The sequence below is a fragment of the Ambystoma mexicanum genome, chromosome 12 (assembly GCF_040938575.1).
Source record: "Ambystoma mexicanum isolate Mex_15411 chromosome 12, UKY_AmexF1_1, whole genome shotgun sequence".
Lineage (NCBI taxonomy): Eukaryota > Metazoa > Chordata > Amphibia > Caudata > Ambystomatidae > Ambystoma > Ambystoma mexicanum.
The window spans coordinates 236092582-236114797 of record NC_090936.1 but is presented as its reverse complement, the minus strand read 5'-3'; positions in this window follow the sequence as shown (position 1 = coordinate 236114797).

Here is a 22216-nt window from a genome sequence, read left to right as displayed (position 1 = left end):
TTATTGATGACATTACCATTATAGCCACAGTTCAAAAACCGCTGGTTAAGAATGTTGCATTCCTTGAGGTAATCTTTCGAATTGGTACAATTTCGTCTGGCCCTGTGAAATTCACCCATCAGGAATGTTCTCAATGGTTTTACGTTGGTGATTACTTTGGGCAGCCAAAATCGAGTTAACCTCTGTGGGTTTTCTGTAGGTGTTAGTACACACATTACATCCTTCAATGAAGATATGTAAATCAAGAAAGTCGATTTGGTGGGGATCACACTTTCCAATGAGATGGATCTCAAACAAGTTAGTGTTAGCAAACAATAAGAATTCCTGAAATGATTCTTCAGTGCCTTTCCAGATCAGGAAGATGTCATCAATAAAACGCCGCCACATTATAATTTTGGAATCAAATTGAGGTTGGGTAAGAATACAAGTTTCTTCGTAAAAAGCCATGAAGAGGTTCGCCAATGTAGGTGCGAACTTTGCACCCATTGCGACCCCCGTAAGTTGGAGATAAAACTGATCATTGAAGATACATACATTGTTGGCTAGAACAAATTGTAGAAATTGTTTGAGCATGGTAACATGTTCTAAAAAAGAAGCAGATGTGTTCCTGAAAACATAATCAATAGTGCATAATGCCAGGTCATGATTAATGTTGGTATAGAGAGCAACGACATCAATTGTGGGTAGCAAATAGTCTGATTGCCAAGAAATGGTTCACAGCCCTTGAAGTATATGTTTGCTGTCTCTAATAAATGATTGCATTTTAACCACAAAGGGTTTGAGTGCCTCATCAAGATATTTGGACAGGCCTTCAGTCGCCCAATTGATTCCGCTCATGATTGGTCAAACTTCAGGCAGAACATCAAATGGGAAGAAAATACAATGTTGGTAGGGTCGGGTCAGTGATTGATAAGAATTGTTTTTCATCCTCAGTCAAAAAACCTTTGTTTTACCAAATAGCTAAGATATACTTAGTGCCATTTCCAAATAAAGGGATGGTGGTGGGTTTCTGGCACCCACTCTTGTATCTCTTTACTATAGGCCTCTCTATAGGACAGTCCCAAATATGCAGTTCTTATCCTTTCAGTCTCCTTCTCTCCTGTCTCAGTCTCCTTCTCTCCTGTCTACTCCCCACCCTAGGGTTTCTTCCTTCGTTTTTCACTCTGGGGTTCTGCTCTTTCTCTCTCCCCACTCTGGGCTTTCTTGGTTTTCTCCCAACCCTAGGGTTTATCACAGTATCTCTCCTTAGCTCTTTCCTCTGTCCACTCTGACATTTCTCTATACTTTCCTCACTCAGGGGTTGTCCTCTTTATCTTCCCACACTCTGAGGTTTTTTCATGGTCTTGCCACTCTGGGGCTTGTCTCACTCTCATACCTCACTCTGGGGCTTCTCGGATCTCTCTGTACCCAGTTGCTTGTGTCATTCTCTTGTCCCACTCTGGGGCTTCTCTGTGTTCTCCATACTCCAGGGTGTGTCTTTGTCCCACTCTCTCTCCCCACTCTGGGGCTTCTCTGGTTTCTCCCCATTCCAGGGTCTCTCTATGCTCTCCACACCTTGCAGCTCCCTGCTCTGGGGCTTGTCCTTTTCTCACTTGGTCTCCCCACTGTGGAGCTTCTCGGGTTTCTCCCCGCTCCAGGGTATCTCTATGCTCTCCACACCTTGGCGCTCCCCGCTCTGGGGCTGCTTGCCTTTTTCTCACTCTGTCTCCCCAGTCTGAGACTTCCTGGGTCCCTCTGTGCTCCCTGCTCTCTCTGTGCTCTCCTCCCTTGGGGTTTCTTGTATTCTCCCCACCTTGGAGCTTCAATGTGTTGGAAAAACTTTCAAAAAATTGTATTCTAAAAAACAATTGGCTGATCAAAAATCAGTTTTCTAATACCCATTTAGAATAGTCGTGAGAATCTTACCATTTAATAGCCAGGCCTGACTTCAACACCTCACAAAAACAGTTCAGACAGTAAGCCACCAAATTTGATCTTCCACTTTCACGTGAGCATTGTGCGAGAGAGAGAGAGAGAGAGAGAGAGAGAGAGAGAGAGAGAGAGAGACACAGCTTGGCCCTCTTGTAATTTTTTAATTTTAATGAACATTGTCTTCCCATAAGTAGGTACCATCAGAGTTGTACGTTACAGGGAATGGCCTTTTGACACATATTATTTTTTCCAATGCAATTACATAGTTTTACTGCACAGTTTGAATTACTAATGAGGTGAAATGTCAGTGGATGGATTTATCATTGAAAGTGGGCATGTCTGAAACCAAAAACTTAGTTGAACATTGAAATGGAATGTGCCTACATTAGTCCCTCAGTCATAGCCTTTTCCTTTGCCTGAATACATGTGCAGTTGTTTAAAAATGCATCCACCAATCATGTTCAGTATGGTTTTCACCACACCATTCCAATTCTAAGGAGGACTGTTCCACAAAATACGATTGAAATAATGGTCTTTATATAAGATGCATTTTGCGGGTCACAAGCAGACTTGCAACTGTGAACATGTGCAAATTTGCCTGCCGCAAAATAAGTCTGACTCACATAAACGTGAAAGTGGCGCTTTACATCCACCACCAGAAAAAAGTTTACCCACCACTATATGGGTAGGCTGAGGGTATGCCTCCAGACATTCCCACTTTGAATATGCAAAATCAATTTTTCTCTTAACGCGGTTCACTTTATTATAAAGTTTGACACCACTTTCAAGGCAAAAACTCACTTTTTGTGAGCTTTTTTCTCGTAGTGTCATTTTGGATTCCTGGGACTTGGATCAGAAGGTGCACAATTCTCGTGAATAATGTTCCTTTATAGCCCCAATTTGTGGTACATGTAACGTGAGAAGCATTACTATTTTATGTTTGAATCTCACTGCGGCCATTCATTGTGGGTAGCCACAGCTGCGATTTGTGGATGCTTTAAGTTGCACTAAGGTGTGGACCAAATTGGAATCTTCGTGAATCCATCCACATGGCTATTAAAAATTATTCTTAGGCATTATAGAAAACAATTCTCAGGGACAGCACGATTTAAAATGTCATTTTTGTTTCAAATGTTTTGATTTACAGTCTTGGATGTACAAAGTGATTATTGGATATTAATATGCATATTGTTTTGTGTTTTTATAGAAATAACTGGCTTGACAAAGCGCTCAAACGTGTGATACCTATGCAGGTGCACATTTCGTTTATATGGAAATAAAAATAACTACTTTGTAGTTTGTTTAAATGGTCTCCTCTCCCCCAGGTCCACAAAAGCTGTTTAGTCCTCTCCAAACAGTGGTGCGCAGTGCATAGTTCCTCAGAATCTCAAAAAAGATTTGGGGGCTATGTGATTTCACCTGCAATTGAGATATATTGAATCCAGGTTAACAAATGCTGCTCTGTAGGGTGTAGAAGTGTGGGGCAATGATTAGGTGACAATGCTGCAGCAAGCAGAAAACTATATTTTGAGATATTTTTATCCATTTCCTTGATGTTAGAGTTGGGTCGTTAATTTCAAGGTCAGACTGAGGATGTTTTTATATTGGCCAAAGAGCTGGAGTTCTCCCTATTTAGTCCACTATACAAGGGCACTTATTGATTTTTTTCTATATCCTGGTTCGAGGGATATATCTTGTCTCACACATATTAGATGATATCTATCAAGCTTAATATCCTGCTAATCAGAGACAACCCACAACAGATCTCTATCTACATTAAATTGATGGTGAAAGATAGTAAACTATGGGTTATTAAGGTACCAAGACAGAGAAGTAGCTTGGTAAATTGCTTCTTATAAATCATTGGTAAGATGTGGGTCGAGACATTTTATATTTGATTGAACACTTCCCATTGAGTTCATAATCTTGAAATTGGGTATCTTACCACTCTATTATTCCACATCCAAGGGGTTAAAGTAAATTGTACACTGGAAACAATGCCTCACTTGTAAGGTCAATAAAGAAGACCTCTTGTACGTCTTACTGATTTGCTTCTTTTAACTAAAAAGAAAGTATTAGAGTATGCTCTTTTTGTACAGCAATGAAAGACTACCACAGATGCACTTTATTTATTTTGGTCTACGCAAGATTCATTTTTTTCATTGTCAGAGTTTCATCTTTTTTGATGAAAGCTTGGAGAATAAGAGGAATGATTTTAAAGTCCTAACACCAAACTAGTCACTGGGTTGTAATTGTCTATGGATTTCTTCCTTCTGTATCGATTGGCCTAATTCTGTTATATGGAAACAGGTATTAACATATTTTACTGGCCTTTATCAAATAATTATGTACCATTTTGGGATAAAGTTGGAGAGTGATATAGTAATTTATATTCATATATATATTTGGTTTGAGGGCACAAAGTTTATGTTCCCCTCACTTAATTAGATGTTCTTCGTGAAGTAGTTTGATTGTGTAATACCTTTAATGTAGTTTTATGGTTTCATATATTTATTTTTGTATATATATATATATATATGTATATATATATATATATATATATATATATATATATAAATATATATCAATATACGCTGCAAGTGATTGCTACATTTTAACACATATATTTTGAAAGGATCTGCCTTTTATTTAGAATACGTATTTTAGATAGATCACTGATGTTAATATCAAATAACATTTTGACAATCCTTATACAGTCAAACGTTTTATATTAGGTGCATATTCAGTGGTGTATTTTTGTGTAACATTTGAAGCTTTAAGATTAATTAAAATGTACTTATTTGTTTTATGGAATTTGAATTTCCAAAATAAGGAAAGTGAGTGACTGAACCTCTTTTTGAAGACAAAAACTGGAGAACTATAAATACGAGGAACAGGTGTTAAAAGATTTATATTGTGAAATAAAAAGAGGCAAATAGAAAATGTAGCTGTCTGAGAAATTGATTGAGCGTTATTGTAATCTCTTCAAGAGCCAGTTGGGCTCCTATTTCGATAATATTTAATTGCAGGAATGTGTTCACTGCAAATGTTCTTTTCTTTTACAATATAACACCTCATTTAAAATATTTTCAACCTACTTTTGATAGACATTACACTTTACCTCTCACAACACTTTCCCAGAAATAAAATACGGCAAAAGCAATTGATTTGATCATATCATTATAAGCAATACTGTGTTGAAGTGTAAAAAGAGGTCTCAAGTAATCTAAACATAAGGCATGCATTTGCTCAATGTTTCAATGTTTGCTATAAATGATGACCTGTTTCAATGTTTGCTATAAATGATGACCTGATAACCAAGTAACATTTATCTCGGCACCAAATGATTAGCTTTGATCAGGTGGATTGCAGCGTAAATAGATTTCCATATATATTTTTGAATTTGTTTTTTTACAATAGTTAAGGATAAATCTACAAAAAGTTAAAGTCAACAAAAATCAGAAATAATAACATTAAGGTAGCAACATAATAAACACCCTGTTTTTGTTTTTTATTTATTTATGTTTGTAATGTGTATTACATTTGCTCTGTTTTTGTTAGTACTTACAGCTTGCATTATTTACTAAATTAAAATTTACCACACATTACATGTTTGCTTTTGTTATGCCGTGTAATGACTGTACATGTGTGCACATTGATATTTCTAGAAGTAAATGCTATTATATTTTTAGTGCATATTATATTTTAATATCTTTTTAATTGTTTAGTATATTTTTCTTTTTTTCAATGCTATGTCTGTTGTTTAGTACATGTTATGTGTTAACAATGATGACATGAACTTTGTTCATTCATATTGTTGTATATGTAAAGTATGTCACTTGCCTGCTCATGTCTATTTTGTTAAACTAAATAAAACTATGTTAGATAAATTGTATGCAATTTTGTGGAGCAATTATACTTGTTTATATCACATTTTAAGTTTTGTATTTTGTATTCATTTTGGATTGTAAACATTATTATTATTATTATTATTATTATTATTATTATTATTATTATTATTATTGTTATATTTTATAATTTCCTTTAACATATTATCGGTCTATATTTAATATACTTTTGCATGATGTTACATTATAAACAATTACTGTTTTTTATGGTTGAAATTGTTATTAATTGTATGGAAATATTGTATGATTTTAAGTGTATGGGTGAGTTAAGGCTACCATGATATTTGATTTGAATATAATACGTTTTAAAATGTATTAATACAGTTTATTATGTTGTTAACTTATTGTTATTATTTCTGATGTTTGTAGATGTTATCATTTTGTTTGTTTACCTTAATTCTTCTGTAAAACAAAGTTCCTAATAATTTCAAATTATTTACCTGTTACGCGATTATTGATTTTGAATGTTTGTTGTAATACTAGCATGTGTTGTAAGAGCATGCAGAATGAGTGTGTGTGGCATAATAGAAGGTTGCATAACAGTTTGTGGCATAAGTCTTTGGTCCTGATTTACAAACATGTTTTCAGTGGGCTATTCCCATGTTAAAAGATTTTTGTACATCAAGCCCTATGAGCAAAAAGTGCATGCGTCATATAGATTCTGTGTTGTAACAGCATGTTTTGTAAGATTGTGTGTAATGTGTGTTGTAGTTGTGTGCGTTAAAGGAGTGCCTGCCATAATAGTGTGTCTTATAATAGTATGGGTCATCAGATGGCATGTCATGGACGCATGTGCTGTAGGCGCACATGTCATAGGAGTGTGTGTGGTGGTAGCACATGTTGTGGGAGTGCCTGTTATCTAAGCATGTGCTGTAGGAGCATGTGTTGGAAGACGGTGCAAAGGAGGAGTTTGTGCAATTAGTGTTAATGTATGCAATGTTAATATGACAAATGTATGTGTAGGGTTTTAATATAAAATGTACTTCCATTCTGCTAATGCATTGTATGCCTCCTAAAGTGTATATTTTCACATGAAAAGGGTACAATTTCATATGAAAAGTGTCATTTTAATACATTACTTTAAACTTGACATCAAAGTCAGTTGTGACTTGTCTTTCATGTGATTTTCTAGGAGATGTAAATTGTCTAATATACAAACATCCAAATGGTATGTGTAGTAGGCATGCATGTCATCGGTACACATGACATGCATGGAATGTGTGTTGTAGAAGTGCATGGGATAGCAGCATGTTTCATAGGGGCACGTATTGTAGGAGTGTGCATATTACAGTGTGCAATATGTGTGTGTCATAGGAGCGTGTGTCGTAGGAACATATGTGGTCAGAAAATATGTGGTAAGAGATTGTGTGGAAGGTGCACGTGTCACGGGATCATGTGTCATAGGAGCAAGTGTAAAAGGAGCATGTGTCATCATACGAACATGTGTTATAGGTGCATATGTCTATGTGCATGTGTCCTAGGTGGATGTGAAAACACTTCTCATACATCTGCATGTTATGTGTGTGGCAGTACATTGGGTGCATGTGTCATAGAAGCACATTAGTGTTCATCTGCACAATGTTAATATCACAAATGTATGTGTAGGGTTTCAGTATAAAATATACCTCATTCGGCTCATTCATTTATTTATTTATTTATTTATTTATTTAGTTAGTTAGTTATTTAGTTATTTAGCACTGCAGCCCGCAGGCATCAGAGCGCTTCACAAAAAGACAGACTAGAGTATAGAAACGGGACTGGCCAAAGGCCACATGTAACAGACATATGGAACAGAGTTGGGCTAGCTGGCTATCGGAAGTATGGATCTTATTTAAAGAGAAGTGTCTTGAGTTGCTTCCTGTAGAGTAGATGGTTAGTTTCCAATCTCAGCACAGGAGGGAGTTTATTCCATATGAGGACTGCCTTGGTCGTGAATGCCCTACCTAATCCTTTAGCTTTTTTAGTAGGAATAACTCGCAGGAGGCCAGATTTGTTAGACCTCAAGTTGCAATGTGATTCGTACCACACAAATTGCTTTTTTAGGTAAATCGGTGCTTTTCCATATAAGCATCTGTGTACTAGGGTAATGGCTTTAAATGTGATGCGATCCTCGATCGCCAGCCAATGTAAGTCCTTTCTGTCTTTTGTGATGTGTTCTCTCTTGGGTTTATTGGTGATTGTTCTGACTGCACTATTTTACACCACTTGGCATTGTTTTAAACATTTACTGCTTGCGCCTAGGAGTAAGGAATTTCCGTAATCCAACCGGGAGAGAATTGTGGCTCTTGCTATTGTAGTACTGTTTTGTGGGATCAGCAGGTGTCTAATTTTTTTTAATAGTTTCTGATAATATTGACAATTCCTTTTGAGGTAGGCAGTGTGGGCTTCTGCTCCCAAGGATGCCTGAAGATAGACACCTAGTGTTTTAACTTTTTCTGCTATAGCTATCTGTGTCTCTTTGATCTTGAATTCGGTGTTTTGTGGACTAAGTTTTTTCCTAGCATAAGGAGAACTGAAGATCATAAGTTCAGTTTTGGAGGCATTTAAGCACATCCAATTGTCCTTCATCCAACTCTCGATGATATTATAGATTCTCGAGAGTTTTTCGCTGTCCTGTTCGTAGTTACCATTAAGTTCGAACACTAATTGGGTGTCGTCGGCAAAGTTGGTGAAAAATATACCGAGTTTGCATGCCAGCAAATGTGTACATTTTCTTTTTGAAAAGTGTACATTTTTGTCAGCTGTCACTTGCCTTTGATGTGAGTTTTTAGATGTTAACTTTGTGATGTATGAATTGTAAAACTCATACGTTCTGTGTACAGTTCATATGGAAAGCGTACATTTATTCCATCACTTTAAAACGTATATCAAAGTCAGCTGGGACTTGCCTTTAAAGTGTATTTTTAGAAGATGTTAATTGTGTCATGTATGAACAGGAAAACTCATTTGCTCCATGATATGTTATGATATGATATGGCATTTATAACGCGCCTATACTCAAGTGTACTCTTTGTATTGTCTTAGGAGGATATCTCAGTAGCAATGCGCTCGCCTTGTAAGCAAGACGACGTGGAGCAACACAGGTTCGATCCCCAGGCCTGCGTTTAGAAACCTCTGGGTATTAAGTGTGTTATAAATAACCAATTATAATCATACATTTTCTATGACTTGCCTCTGATGTGAGTATTCAGGAGTTGTTAATTTGATAATGTACCAACAGTAAAACTCCATCACGCTTTGCAGATGTGATGGCAGCACATCTTAGGGTCTTCATCTCTGTGTTTCATCTATCGAAACCATGCATATTGGGAAAAAAAGGGAAAAAGGGTGCCTCTAGGGACATAGTCAGGGAAAAGAGACTGTAGCCGCCCGGACCTTTATTGTTGACCCTGTTACTATGATCCCTTCCAGTCAGGTGTTTAGCAAAGTTCTCTCGCCAGATCAAGGGGCCCCCCCATTACCCAACTATTTTGAAACCAGGAGACGGGCCTACCGAAGGTAGCTAAACCGCCGGCCGTTTACAACATCTCTAATTACACCTTAGCGAACAAGAGATAAGGGTGCTTGAAAAAGGTTTTTCTTTTGTCCCCATGAAGAACCCCACTAAAATGGAGGTTGAAATAGAGCTACGTAGCTTATTTTGGAAAATACGATTGCAGGACTTTTTTGGTTATCACGCCTCTTCTGATGATGGCAATGATCTCCACACACCATTGAAATGCAAATCTGCATTTACTCCGACTCTTCAAATGGTTTCTGAGGAAACAGCGATTTTTGAAATGGCAGTCCTTAGAGATTTCAATTCCACCTACAACAAATCCAATGAAACTGGACAGGGACCCTGCTTTAACTTTAGCAAACAAGAATAGGCCAGTATCCAAGATTTTAAGACTAACCCCGCTATCGTGATCAAATAAGCAGATAAAGGGGGAGGGGTGGTAGTTCTGGATTCTGACCAGTATGATAATGAAGTTCTGCGTCAGCTTAACAACCCAGCATTTTACTGCAAACTGCAGGGAGATCCTACTGACAGCATAAGAAATCAAATCCTGGAAGTTGCCTCACGTGCATGTGACATGGGAGTTATTAATGAGAAGGAATTTTCGTTCCTTACAATCAAGGGGACGAGGACCCCTCTCATATATATACTCCCCAAAATACACAAAGATCCATTGAATCCACCGGGTCACCACATTGTGTCCCTCTGTAGTTCCAATAAAATCGGTGATGCGTTTCGAGGATGTTTTCCTCTTCTTCAGGCCAAAAACAGACTCTTTAAGTAAAGAGAAAACAATAGTTCACAATCATGTGATTCAAGAATTGAATTTTTACAAACATAGAAAAACCTCTTCTGCATGCTGAACATATAAAACACAATATTACATTTTATTGGCTTACTTTTCTTACATTGTCTGTTACCAAAGTGTATATATTCCTTATTAAAGAAAGGAGTTCATGAAATTCCACTACTCAAATGCTCCATGTCCATAGTAATTGTTGAACATTAATGCGTACTATCATAGGTGGTCCCCATCTAAATAAGTTGACTGCGTCCAGTGTATATTCGCCTAGCAGTAATAAATAATTCAAAGTCTAATTTATTTCAAGGCCACAGGAGAGAAAGATGAGGAATGGTAGGGGGCAACTCTCTTGTACTCAGCTAGCCTGGCAGCGCATCAGCTGTTTCAGTTGTTAGAGCCTGTGGATGCGTCCTATGCTGTGGCGAAAGATGCACTGCATGAACATTTTATGCCTCTAGCAAATGTGGACTACGAGAGGTTCATCATGTGCAGCTCCAGACAACAGGTTGATGAGTCTCTGGACGGGCTCTATGGATGCCGTAAGCAGCAGGCGATATCATGAGTGTGGGACAATGAACAGGCCATGATTTAGAACCAGCTCATTCAGGGCTGTGTGTCGGGGAAATTCCAACATCTATTCCTTCGGGAGCCTGGCCTCACTCTGCCCTGCATCCTAGAGCTGGGGTGGTCACATGAGATGGCAAAGATGCGGGCATCAAGAATGGATGTGGCAATTCGCCCTGTCAGGTCAGAAGAGGTGTGTGCCATTGGTCGTGGTCATGGCGCGAGAGGGGCATGTCGGCCCGCTGTGCAGCAGAGGGACAGGAACACCTGGGGAGGCCCAGTCGCGTATGAAGTGTGGGTATGATCTGCCACACCCTGCAGAGTGCCCCTCAAAAGGGAAGGCTTGTGGACGGTGTTGCACAATGGACCATTATGCCCGCACGTGCAGGGCTCCATTGCCAGTGGTGGTCCAGAGAGGACCAGCTCGGGGTGGGTTTTTCCGACAACGTCTGACGAATGTGACACTTGTAGGTCAGGAAGTGGATGGTGCCACCAAGGACCTGGAGGAAAAGGGGGATGATGAAAACATATTTTTCATCTCGAGTGTGAGTGTCCTGAAGGTGAGGGCCAGAAGACAGCCGCAGCGTATGGTACAGGTGGATAGGTCACCAGAACCGGTGTTGGTGGACACAGGAGCCTCAGTCAATGTCATGGCAATGGTACACTACAAGGCATTAGAGAACCCCCAACCCTACAACGTCTGAAGGCATGGATATTCATATTCAGGTGCAACCTGCCCATCCCGCCGGTGGGGCCGTTTGTGTCAAAGGTCGAGCATGGTGACAGCCCAATCAAGGCATGCTTCTTCTTGATGGATGTGATCATCAACAACCTCCTGGCTGTGCTGCTGCAGAAGTGTTAGGCATTGTCAGTTTTGCCTTCAGCGTGTATGTGGAGGATGTGCAGGCGGTCCTCGAAAGGTTTGGAGAGCTGTTCACAGGGATTGCACAGATAGTTGGTGAGCCTGTGAGGTTACACATTGATGAGTCCATTCAGCTGGTGGCCCTCAAGCAGCGAAGAGTCCCTTTTCATGTGTGGGTCCTAGTGGACAAGGAGTTGGAGAACCTTGTAAGCATGGACATCATCGATAAGGTGGAAGGCCCGACGCCCTGGGTCTCACTCATAGTGATCACTCGCAAAGCCAAACAGCCAGACTCCATCAGGAGTTGCATAGACATGTGACTCCCCAACAAGGCAATCAAGCGGGAGAGGCCCCTTACCCTGACTATTGACAACATCATTGCAGAGTTACAGGGTGTGAGATTCTTCTTTAAGCTGGACTTGTTGGTGGGATACCACCAAGTTGTGTTACACCCAGAAACTTGATATATCACAACGTTCATGGCACACCGAGGGATGTATCGATATAAGCACCTCAGTTTCGGTGTGTCAGCAGCCGATGAAGTCTTTCAAAACCTGATATGGGGGCCCCTGGCAGACTTGTAAGGTGTCCTGAACATCAGTGCTGATATCCTGGGGTTCGCCAAATCAGAAGTGGAGCACATGGCATGGTTGGTGAGAACCCTAGAACACATTCAGGGTCTGGGTTTGACGCTACATCAAGTGAAGTGCTTTGGACGAGCATCAAGTTCTTCAGATTTGTGTTCAAAGAAGGAAGGGTGCCCCCAGATCCCCACAAGGTCAAGGACATCATGGAAGCAAAGCCTCCAGAGAATGTAATGGAAGTTCCTAGCTTCCTGGGGATGGTTACCTACTGTGGCTGTTTCATCAAGAACCTCACCACGAGGTCAGAACCACTGAGGAGCCTGACGAGGAAGGACACAAACTGGCAAAGGGGGCCTCTCAAAGAAAAGTGAAAGTTCGAGGATGTGAAAGGGGCCCTCATGGCTGATGACATAATGGTATTTTTTGACCCCACCCTCCCTTTGGAAGATGGATAACAAGGGGGAAGCAAGGCCCATTGCGTATGCCAGTCGAGTTCTGTCGGATACCGAGCAGAGGTACTCCTAAATTGAGTGTGAGGCCCTGGCGGTACTGTGGGGGTGCCAGCATTTCCGACTCTACGTGCCAGGGAGGCCGGTGATAGTCATAACAGATCACAAGCCTCTGCTGCCCATCATGGCAGGGTTATCCTCCAAGCCACCAGCCAGGATTGAGCGATGGATGCTGGATTTGCTGGAATATGGGGTCTCACTGGTATACCGCCCAGGAGCGAACAACGCAATGGACTATCTGTCGCATCACTCCAAGGACAGAGGAGGGGGCGTGGATGCATCCAGCATTGAGGAGGTCGTAGTGTACAGCTCATCGTGGAGTCTGCTTCCCCGAAGTTGATGCCCATCCAGGAGCTCAAAAAAGGCATCTGAGAATGATGAATGCTTTCAGGTGTCCATAGGAGCGCACTGCAGAGGGGAAATCAGTGTTGGAAGGTCTGGGCAAGAGAACCCAGGAAGCTCTAGAATAACCTTGGAGTAGTTGTGGCGAGTCGGGGGCAAGCTAACATTCACTGACTCTGGGTTACTACTGTGAGGAGACAAAAGGGTAGTGCCCGCTCACATGGTTCAGCGAGTGATCAAGCTAGCACACCATCGTCACCAGGGAATGGCCAAGACTGAAGGTGTAGTCCCCGGGCTTGGGGAAGAAAGTGGAGGAGTTTGTGAGAACCTGTGTCAGGTGCCAGGAAGCTTCCCCAGTGCACAAGGACCCTCCCATTGAGTCGATGCCTGGAGGAACACAGCCATGGGAGGCGGTACACGCAGACTTTGGATCCACAGGAAGTGATGTCCACTTCCTGGTGGTGGTGGACCAGTGGTCTAGATACCCTGAAGTGGAGTTTGTTGACTTGGTGGTGTTTGATGATGTGGCAGTGGCATTCGACAAAATGGTCAGGACCCATGGTCTCCCACAGACTTTGTGCACAGATAATTGACCAGCTTTCCAAGGTGAGAGTTTTGCTGAGTTTCTGAGGGAGTATGGTGTACACCACAGGAAAATCACCCAAGTGCAGCCCGCGCCAAATGCGAGACTGAGCAATTCATGAGAACACTCAACAAGGTGTTTAGAATTGCCCATGGACAGGGCCAGTGCCTTTGCAGGCCCCTCTACCAGTTCCTCTGAGAATATCGAGCGACTCCCCACTGCTCGACTGGGGTAGCACCCGCTGAAGTCATGTTCAGGGGCCTGTTGTCAGATGCGAGTGACCAGGAGCCAGCTGTAATTGACAATGTGCAGTTGGAGGAAGAGAGGAGGTGCCGGAATGAGGGCAAAAACATGAGAAGAGGGCTGCGGCAGCACAAGCTGGCCCCAGAGGATGAAGGAATAGACATCCCCAAGGAAAGCTGTCACTGACGTATGAGCCCAGCCCCATGGACGTGGTTGCTGTGAAGGGGTAGATGGTGATGGCCTCAGAAGGGACAGCAACTGAGACCAGAAATGCCAGGTTTTTCAAGAAACTAGGAGACGGCACATGGGTGGGGTTGTCCCCAGGCAAAGACTGTGCCGAAGAACCGGATGAAGGTGGTGGGGCTGGCAGCCCTCAGGTTTCCCTGGATTGTGGGGATGCAGGTGAGGAGAGGTTGAGCTGGGAAGGGGGCAGGTGGTATCCTCAATGAACCGGGAGGGGGAGACCTGCCTAAGTGCCTGCCTAAGTGATTATGTACTGGACCCCTGAGTCAAGCACCCCAGAGATGGTGGAGACTGTCTTACTTGCCTGCTGTTGTGGGGTGTTTAATTAGCTTGCGACATATTTTGAGTGGGTGGTGATTGTTGTTAAATTGCTATTTGTTGTTATGAAAAAGGAGGAGTTCGGTGTCCCTTTACGTTAGCACACGCGGTGCAGTGACGTAACTCTGTCCGTGCGATTGCCAGTCATGTGCGCTCAGTCAGGACAAGGCATGGAGGAAGGACTATCTAATGCTATGCCTATAATACATACAGGGATGGTTGTGCTTCTTTTTATTAGGGACATGAAAGATAGACTTCCGTCTGCTCACTAAAATGACCCCTCTGAGTTGGGAATTGGGGGTGGGTTTATTTTAAAAAGCCGTCACTCTCTATTGTCAGCCTTCCCCACAACATGACTATAGAAAGTAACGAAAATGGTACACACACCTCCTCCACAGTGCTCCAAGGGAAACAGAAAATGTGTTTCAGGTCCATGCCTTAAATTGTAAACTTTCTGAGAGGATCGGCAAACCCTGAATTGAGGAAATTCAGCATTCGCCTGAACTTAATTAGGAACAAGTAACAGGAGTGGATTCGAAAATAAAGGATCTGTGCGCTAGTAATCACTGATAAGTTATGGTATGAAAAAGTAGTTGAGGAGATAGTGTAAGCAGCACCTCAACTCCCGCCAACCAATCCACCCTGGTTGGAATAGAATTAAAGTATTAGAGGAGAGGGGGTGAGTGTGCGCTTCACACTAGTACAATAAAAAACAGCTTGATAAGTAGTTCTATATTTAATTCACAACAGCCGACACGTGTTTCAACACACAGGTCGTCTTCAAGGCTGGTAAATGTGTAGTGATACAAGATTGAAAATACACACAGTAGCAAGGCATATAAATAAACGCAAGCAAACAATAAATGATAAAATGAAATACCCAACACAATATATCACATGGATGTTAAGGTAAACACAAGATGCAGAGTATCAGTTGCGTTGCATAATTAAACAGGAGGAAATAAGTAAGAGATATGCCAATAAACGTGAACAGCCCAGAAAAAGTGTGGGCAAGTACAAAGAATATACATAATAAATAATATAACACATACCACATGTCCAGTTGGGAGGGAGGGACAGGACGCAGCGTGGGAAATATTGAGAGACAAATATGGTTTATAAAAATGAAATAAAGTTACGCGTAAGCATCATATTGAAGTATATAGGTCTGGAATAGTAGATCAATTCACGTGGCATAGTAGTATCGGTAATGGTGGGTTAAGCATCCAGTGAATAGTAAACAGGAGTATCGCCCAATGATGTCAAGGCAACCGTTAACCTCCAAACCGACTGTCAAAGCACCAGACACACCATTACATTGATATTCAAGGAAGCCAGAGTACATAGTAAAAATTAACTGAAGTGCCAGGTTGGCTCAGGGCAAATTAAACAAAGGCATATGAATGCTATATGACGTGCAGATATCAGGAAGGATATGAAGAAAAATAATATAACATGCAAGGGTGCTAATCAAAAAGGTGGTGTGCACGTGAAAGTAAGAAAAATGTAAAAACAATGAAGATCCTTACCGCACTTGAAATTCAAATAAAGAGCTCCTAAATCAATAGAGACAAATAACCCAAGATGGTACTAGTAGCATAAATAAAGTGGGTACACTGCCAGGTAAAAAATGCAAAAGTACAGCACATACCTGATAGCAGGCCGTATGTTAGGACAGCTCAGTCGATAAGAAAAATCAAGGATGTTCTACCGGCAAGGTAAGTATCATGCCACAATGGCGAATAATATATAACCTGAAGAATTAGAGACCACAAACCAATTAGAATACTATTATCCATGAAACAAGGAAAAACGGCACACAATACACATGGCCCTAGAAACAGGATCGCTAGTTGATTCAAAAGCATAGAATGGACGGAGATGTAATTACTCGTCAAATCGAGCTGCAACAATCAAACGAGAAGTCCCAGTAACAACCGACGGTGGGGTGAGTCAAAGTATAAGAACGCTGTGTACGTCACGAGAGTGACATCTGCAGCGTCGCAGGTCGTTGACGTAACTGGCGTGACGTCGAATGTAAACAATGCTCATTTACACGGGAGAGAGCCAGAATGATGAGAGCGTCAATAAGACACAAAACAGGGTAGGCGGACTACGATGAAAGAAGAAAGGGTGAAAACGAAAGTGGATATTGTAGATAAACACGGAAAAACCATGCTGGGTGAAAAGGTGACAAACAGTTAAGAAGGAGAACGGGTAGAAAAACAGAATATCAGAATGCATCAATTGAGGAAATCCGGGAAACAACGAGGAGGGTTCCTGATAGAATGGAAAGGAAGTGAGACTCAAATAAATGAAAGAGGGCGGTGTGGTGCTGAATAAATAAGGATGATTCATATGATGGTAAGACAAGAGAAGAACATCAAAATTGAGCCGTAAAAGAACGGTTGCTGGGCCAGAATATCAGTCCGATATACTGAAGATTAAACAACAGTGCCATAGATGTTGGTGCTAGGACAGAAGTGGAACAATCAACGGTGCCCGACAACTGGTAGATCATGGAAGGAACAAAAGGGGAAATGATGGGCCACAAATTCATGGGGACAATTATTAAAGCTGGCTGATCCAAATTTATGTAAACGTAAAAATGTCATAAAAATACATGCGTTTCATGATCGGAATTAAGACCTTGAAAGGTACAACGAAGAAGGCAAATGAGCTTGGCTTCCATTTGCCGTAATTTAAGTTGTAAATTGCCTCCCCTTTTACCCGATTGCACTTTCATCAAGCTGATGTTCAGTAGATCAGCAATATGACCTAGCTGATGTTCTTTTTTGCCAATGAACGGCTAATGGCGATTTCGCTTCACACATCCTGAGACTGCTCAAGTGTTCCCTGATGCAAACTCTAAGTTGGCGGATGGTGCTGCCCACGTAGAGTTTGCCACAAATACAGATGATGGCATACACCACATGGGTGGTCTTGCAATTGATGAAATTCACGAATTTCAACTCTTGATCCAAATTTATCATGAAAGATTTTGCATGGAGGGTGGGCCCAAGGACATTGATTGCAATTACCACATTTGTGGAATCCAGCAGATTTCTGTAGCCAAGTGGGAGTCTTGAGAAAGAAGGACTCACCATGGACTCACCATGGATTTAATGGTGGGAGCTTTGGTGAAAGTAAATTTAGGCTTTGTTGTCAAATAAGGTTCGATATCACAATCAAGTCTCAGGATGTGCCAATGTCTAGCAACCATGTTGTACAATATTGGAGAATCATTACTGAATCGAGTTACAATCGAAATATATTCTGGAGATTCCTTAGGCTTAGAAACTTGTTCCAAAAGGTCAGATTGAGCTACATTTACAAATTTGGCGTAGGCTTTATTGATGACATTACCATTATAGCCACAGTTCAAAAACCGCTAGTTAAGAATGTTGCATTCCTTGAGGTAATCTTTCGAATTGGTACAATTTCGTCTGGCCCTGTGAAATTCACCCATCGGAATGTTGTCAATGGTTTTACGTTGGTGATTACTTTGGGCAGCCAAAATCGAGTTAACCTCTGTGGGTTTTCTGTAGGTGTTAGTACACACATTACATCCTTCAATGAAGATATGTAAATCAAGAAAGTCGATTTGGTGGGGATCACACTTTCCAATGAGATGGATCTCAAACAAGTTAGTGTTAGCAAACAATAAGAATTCCTGAAATGATTCTTCAGTGCCTTTCCAGATCAGGAAGATGTCATCAATAAAACGCCGCCACATTATAATTTTGGAAACAAATTGAGGTTGGGTAAGAATACAAGTTTCTTCGTAAAAAGCCATGAAGAGGTTCGCCAATGTAGGTGCGAACTTTGCACCCATTGCGACCCCCGTAAATTGGAGATAAAACTGATCATGCAAGATACATACATTGTTGGCTAGAACAAATTGTAGAAATTGTTTGAGCATGGTAACATGTTCTAAAAAAGAAGCAGATGTGTTCCTGAAAACATAATCAATAGTGCATAATGCCAGGTCATGATTAATGTTGGTATAGAGAGCAACAACATCAATTGTGGGTAGCAAATAGTCTGATTGCCAAGAAATGGTTCACAGCCCTTGAAGTATATGTTTGCTGTCTCTAATAAATGATTGCATTTTAACCACAAAGGGTTTGAGTGCCTCATCAAGATATTTGGACAGGCCTTCAGTCGCCCAATTGATTCCGCTCATGATTGGTCAAACTTCAGGCAGAACATCAAATGGGAAGAAAATACAATGTTGGTAGGGTCGGGTCAGTGATTGATAAGAATTGTTTTTCATCCTCAGTCAAAAAACCTTTGTTGTACCAAATAGCTAAGATATACTTAGTGCCATTTCCAAATAAAGGGATGGTGGTGGGTTTCTGGCACCCACTCTTGTATCTCTTTACTATAGGCCTCTCTATAGGACAGTCCCAAATATGCAGTTCTTATCCTTTCAGTCTCCTTCTCTCCTGTCTCAGTCTCCTTCTCTCCTGTCTACTCCCCACCCTAGGGTTTCTTCCTTCGTTTTCCACTCTGGGGTTCTGCTCTTTCTCTCTCCCCACTCTGGGCTTTCTTGTTTTTCTCCCAACCCTAGGGTTTATCACAGTATCTCTCCTTAGCTCTTTCCTCTGTCCACTCTGACATTTCTCTATACTTTCCTCACTCAGGGGTTGTCCTCTTTATCTTCCCACACTCTGAGGTTTTTTCATGGTCTTGCCACTCTGGGGCTTGTCTCACTCTCATACCTCACTCTGGGGCTTCTCGGGTCTCTCTGTACCCAGTTGCTTGTGTCATTCTCTTGTTCCACTCTGGGGCTTCTCTGTGTTCTCCATACTCCAGGGTGTGTCTTTGTCCCACTCTCTCTCCCCACTCTGGGGCTTCTCTGGTTTCTCCCCACTCCAGGGTCTCTCTATGCTCTCCACACCTTGAGGCTCCCTGCTCTGGGGCTTGTCCTTTTCTCACTTGGTCTCCCCACTGTGGAGCTTCTCGGGTTTCTCCCCGCTCCAGGGTATCTCTATGCTCTCCACACCTTGGCGCTCCCCGCTCTGGGGCTGCTTGCCTTTTTCTCACTCTGTCTCCCCAGTCTGAGACTTCCTGGGTCCCTCTGTGCTCCCTGCTCTCTCTGTGCTCTCCTCCCTTGGGGTTTCTTGTATTCTCCCCACCTTGGAGCTTCAATGTGTTGGAAAAACTTTCAAAAAATTGTATTCTAAAAAACAATTGGCTGATCAAAAATCAGTTTTCTAATACCCATTTAGAATAGTCGTGAGAATCTTAGCATTTAATAGCCAGGCCTGACTTCAACACCTCACAAAAACAGTTCAGACAGTAAGCCACCAAATTTGATCTTCCACTTTCACGTGAGCATTGTGCGAGAGAGAGAGAGAGAGAGAGAGAGAGAGAGAGAGAGAGAGAGAGACACAGCTTGGCCCTCTTGTAATATTTTAATTTTAATGAACATTGTCTTCCCATAAGTAGGTACCATCAGAGTTGTACGTTACAGGGCATGGACCTTTTGACACATATTATTTTTTCCAATGCAATTACATAGTTTTACTGCACAGTTTGAATTACTAATGAGGTGAAATGTCAGTGGATGGATTTATCATTGAAAGTGGGCATGTCTGAAACCAAAAACTTAGTTGAACATTGAAATGGAATGTGCCTACATTAGTCCCTCAGTCATAGCCTTTTCCTTTGCCTGAATACATGTGCAGTTGCTTAAAAATGCATCCACCAATCATGTTCAGTATGGTTTTCACCACACCATTCCAATTCTAAGGAGGACTGTTCCACAAAATACGATTGAAATAATGGTCTTTATATAAGATGCATTTTGCGGGTCACAAGCAGACTTGCAACTGTGAACATGTGCAAATTTGCCTGCCGCAAAATAAGTCTGACTCACATAAACGTGAAAGTGGCGCTTTACATCCACCACCAGAAAAAAGTTTACCCACCACTATATGGGTAGGCTGAGGGTATGCCTCCAGACATTCCCACTTTGAATATGCAAAATCAATTTTTCTCTTAACGCGGTTCACTTTATTATAAAGTTTGACACCACTTTCAAGGAAAAAGCTCACTTTTTGTGAGCTTTTTTCTCGTAGTGTCATTTTGGATTCCTGGGACTTGGATCAGAAGGTGCACAATTCTCGTGAATAATGTTCCTTTATAGCCCCAATTTGTGGTACATGTAACGTGAGAAGCATTACTATTTTATGTTTGAATCTCACTGCGGCCATTCATTGTGGGTAGCCACAGCTGCGATTTGTGGATGCTTTAAGTTGCACTAAGGTGTGGACCAAATTGGAATCTTCGTGAATCCATCCACATGGCTATTAAAAATTATTCTTAGGCATTATAGAAAACAATTCTCAGGGACAGCACGATTTAAAATGTCATTTTTGTTTCAAATGTTTTGATTTACAGTCTTGGATGTACAAAGTGATTATTGGATATTAATATGCATATTGTTTTGTGTTTTTATAGAAATAACTGGCTTGACAAAGCGCTCAAACGCGTGATACCTATGCAGGTGCACATTTCGTTTATATGGAAATAAAAATAACTACTTTGTAGTTTGTTTAAATGGTCTCCCCTCCCCCAGGTCCACAAAAGCTGTTTAGTCCTCTCCAAACAGTGGTGCGCAGTGCATAGTTCCTCAGAATCTCAAAAAAGATTTGGGGGCTATGTGATTTCACCTGCAATTGAGATATATTGAATCCAGGTTAACAAATGCTGCTCTGTATGGTGTAGAAGTGTGGGGCAATGATTAGGTGACAATGCTGCAGAAAGCAGAAAACTATATTTTGAGATATTTTTATCCATTTCCTTGATGTTAGAGTTGGGTCGTTAATTTCAAGGTCAGACTGAGGATGTTTTTATATTGGCCAAAGAGCTGGAGTTCTCCCTATTTAGTCCACTATACAAGGGCACTTATTGATTTTTTTCTATATCCTGGTTCGAGGGATATATCTTGTCTCACACATATTAGATGATATCTATCAAGCTTAATATCCTGCTAATCAGAGACAACCCACAACAGATCTCTATCTACATTAAATTGCTGGTGAAAGATAGTAAACTATGGGTTATTAAGGTACCAAGACAGAGAAGTAGCATGGTAAATTGCTTCTTATAAATCATTGGTAAGATGTGGGTCGAGACATTTTATATTTGATTGAACACTTCCCATTGAGTTCATAATCTTGAAATTGGGTATCTTACCACTCTCTTATTCCACATCCAAGGGGTTAAAGTAAATTGTACACTGGAAACAATGCCTCACTTGTAAGGTCAATAAAGAAGACCTCTTGTACGTCTTACTGATTTGCTTCTTTTAATCTAAAAAGAAAGTATTAGAGTATGCTCTTTTTGTACAGCAATGAAAGACTACCACAGATGCACTTTATTTATTTTGGTCTACGCAAGATTCATTTTTTTCATTGTCAGAGTTTCATCTTTTTTGATGAAAGCTTGGAGAATAAGAGGAATGATTTTAAAGTCCTAACACCAAACTAGTCACTGGGTTGTAATTGTCTATGGATTTCTTCCTTCTGTATCGATTGGCCTAATTCTGTTATATGGAAACAGGTATTAACATATTTTACTGGCCTTTATCAAATAATTATGTACCATTTTGGGATAAAGTTGGAGAGTGATATAGTAATTTATATTCATATATATATTTGGTTTGAGGGCACAAAGTTTATGTTCCCCTCACTTAATTAGATGTTCTTCGTGAAGTAGTTTGATTGTGTAATACCTTTAATGTAGTTTTATGGTTTCATATATTTATTTTTGTATATATATATATATATATGTATATATATATATATATATATATATATATATATATATATATATATA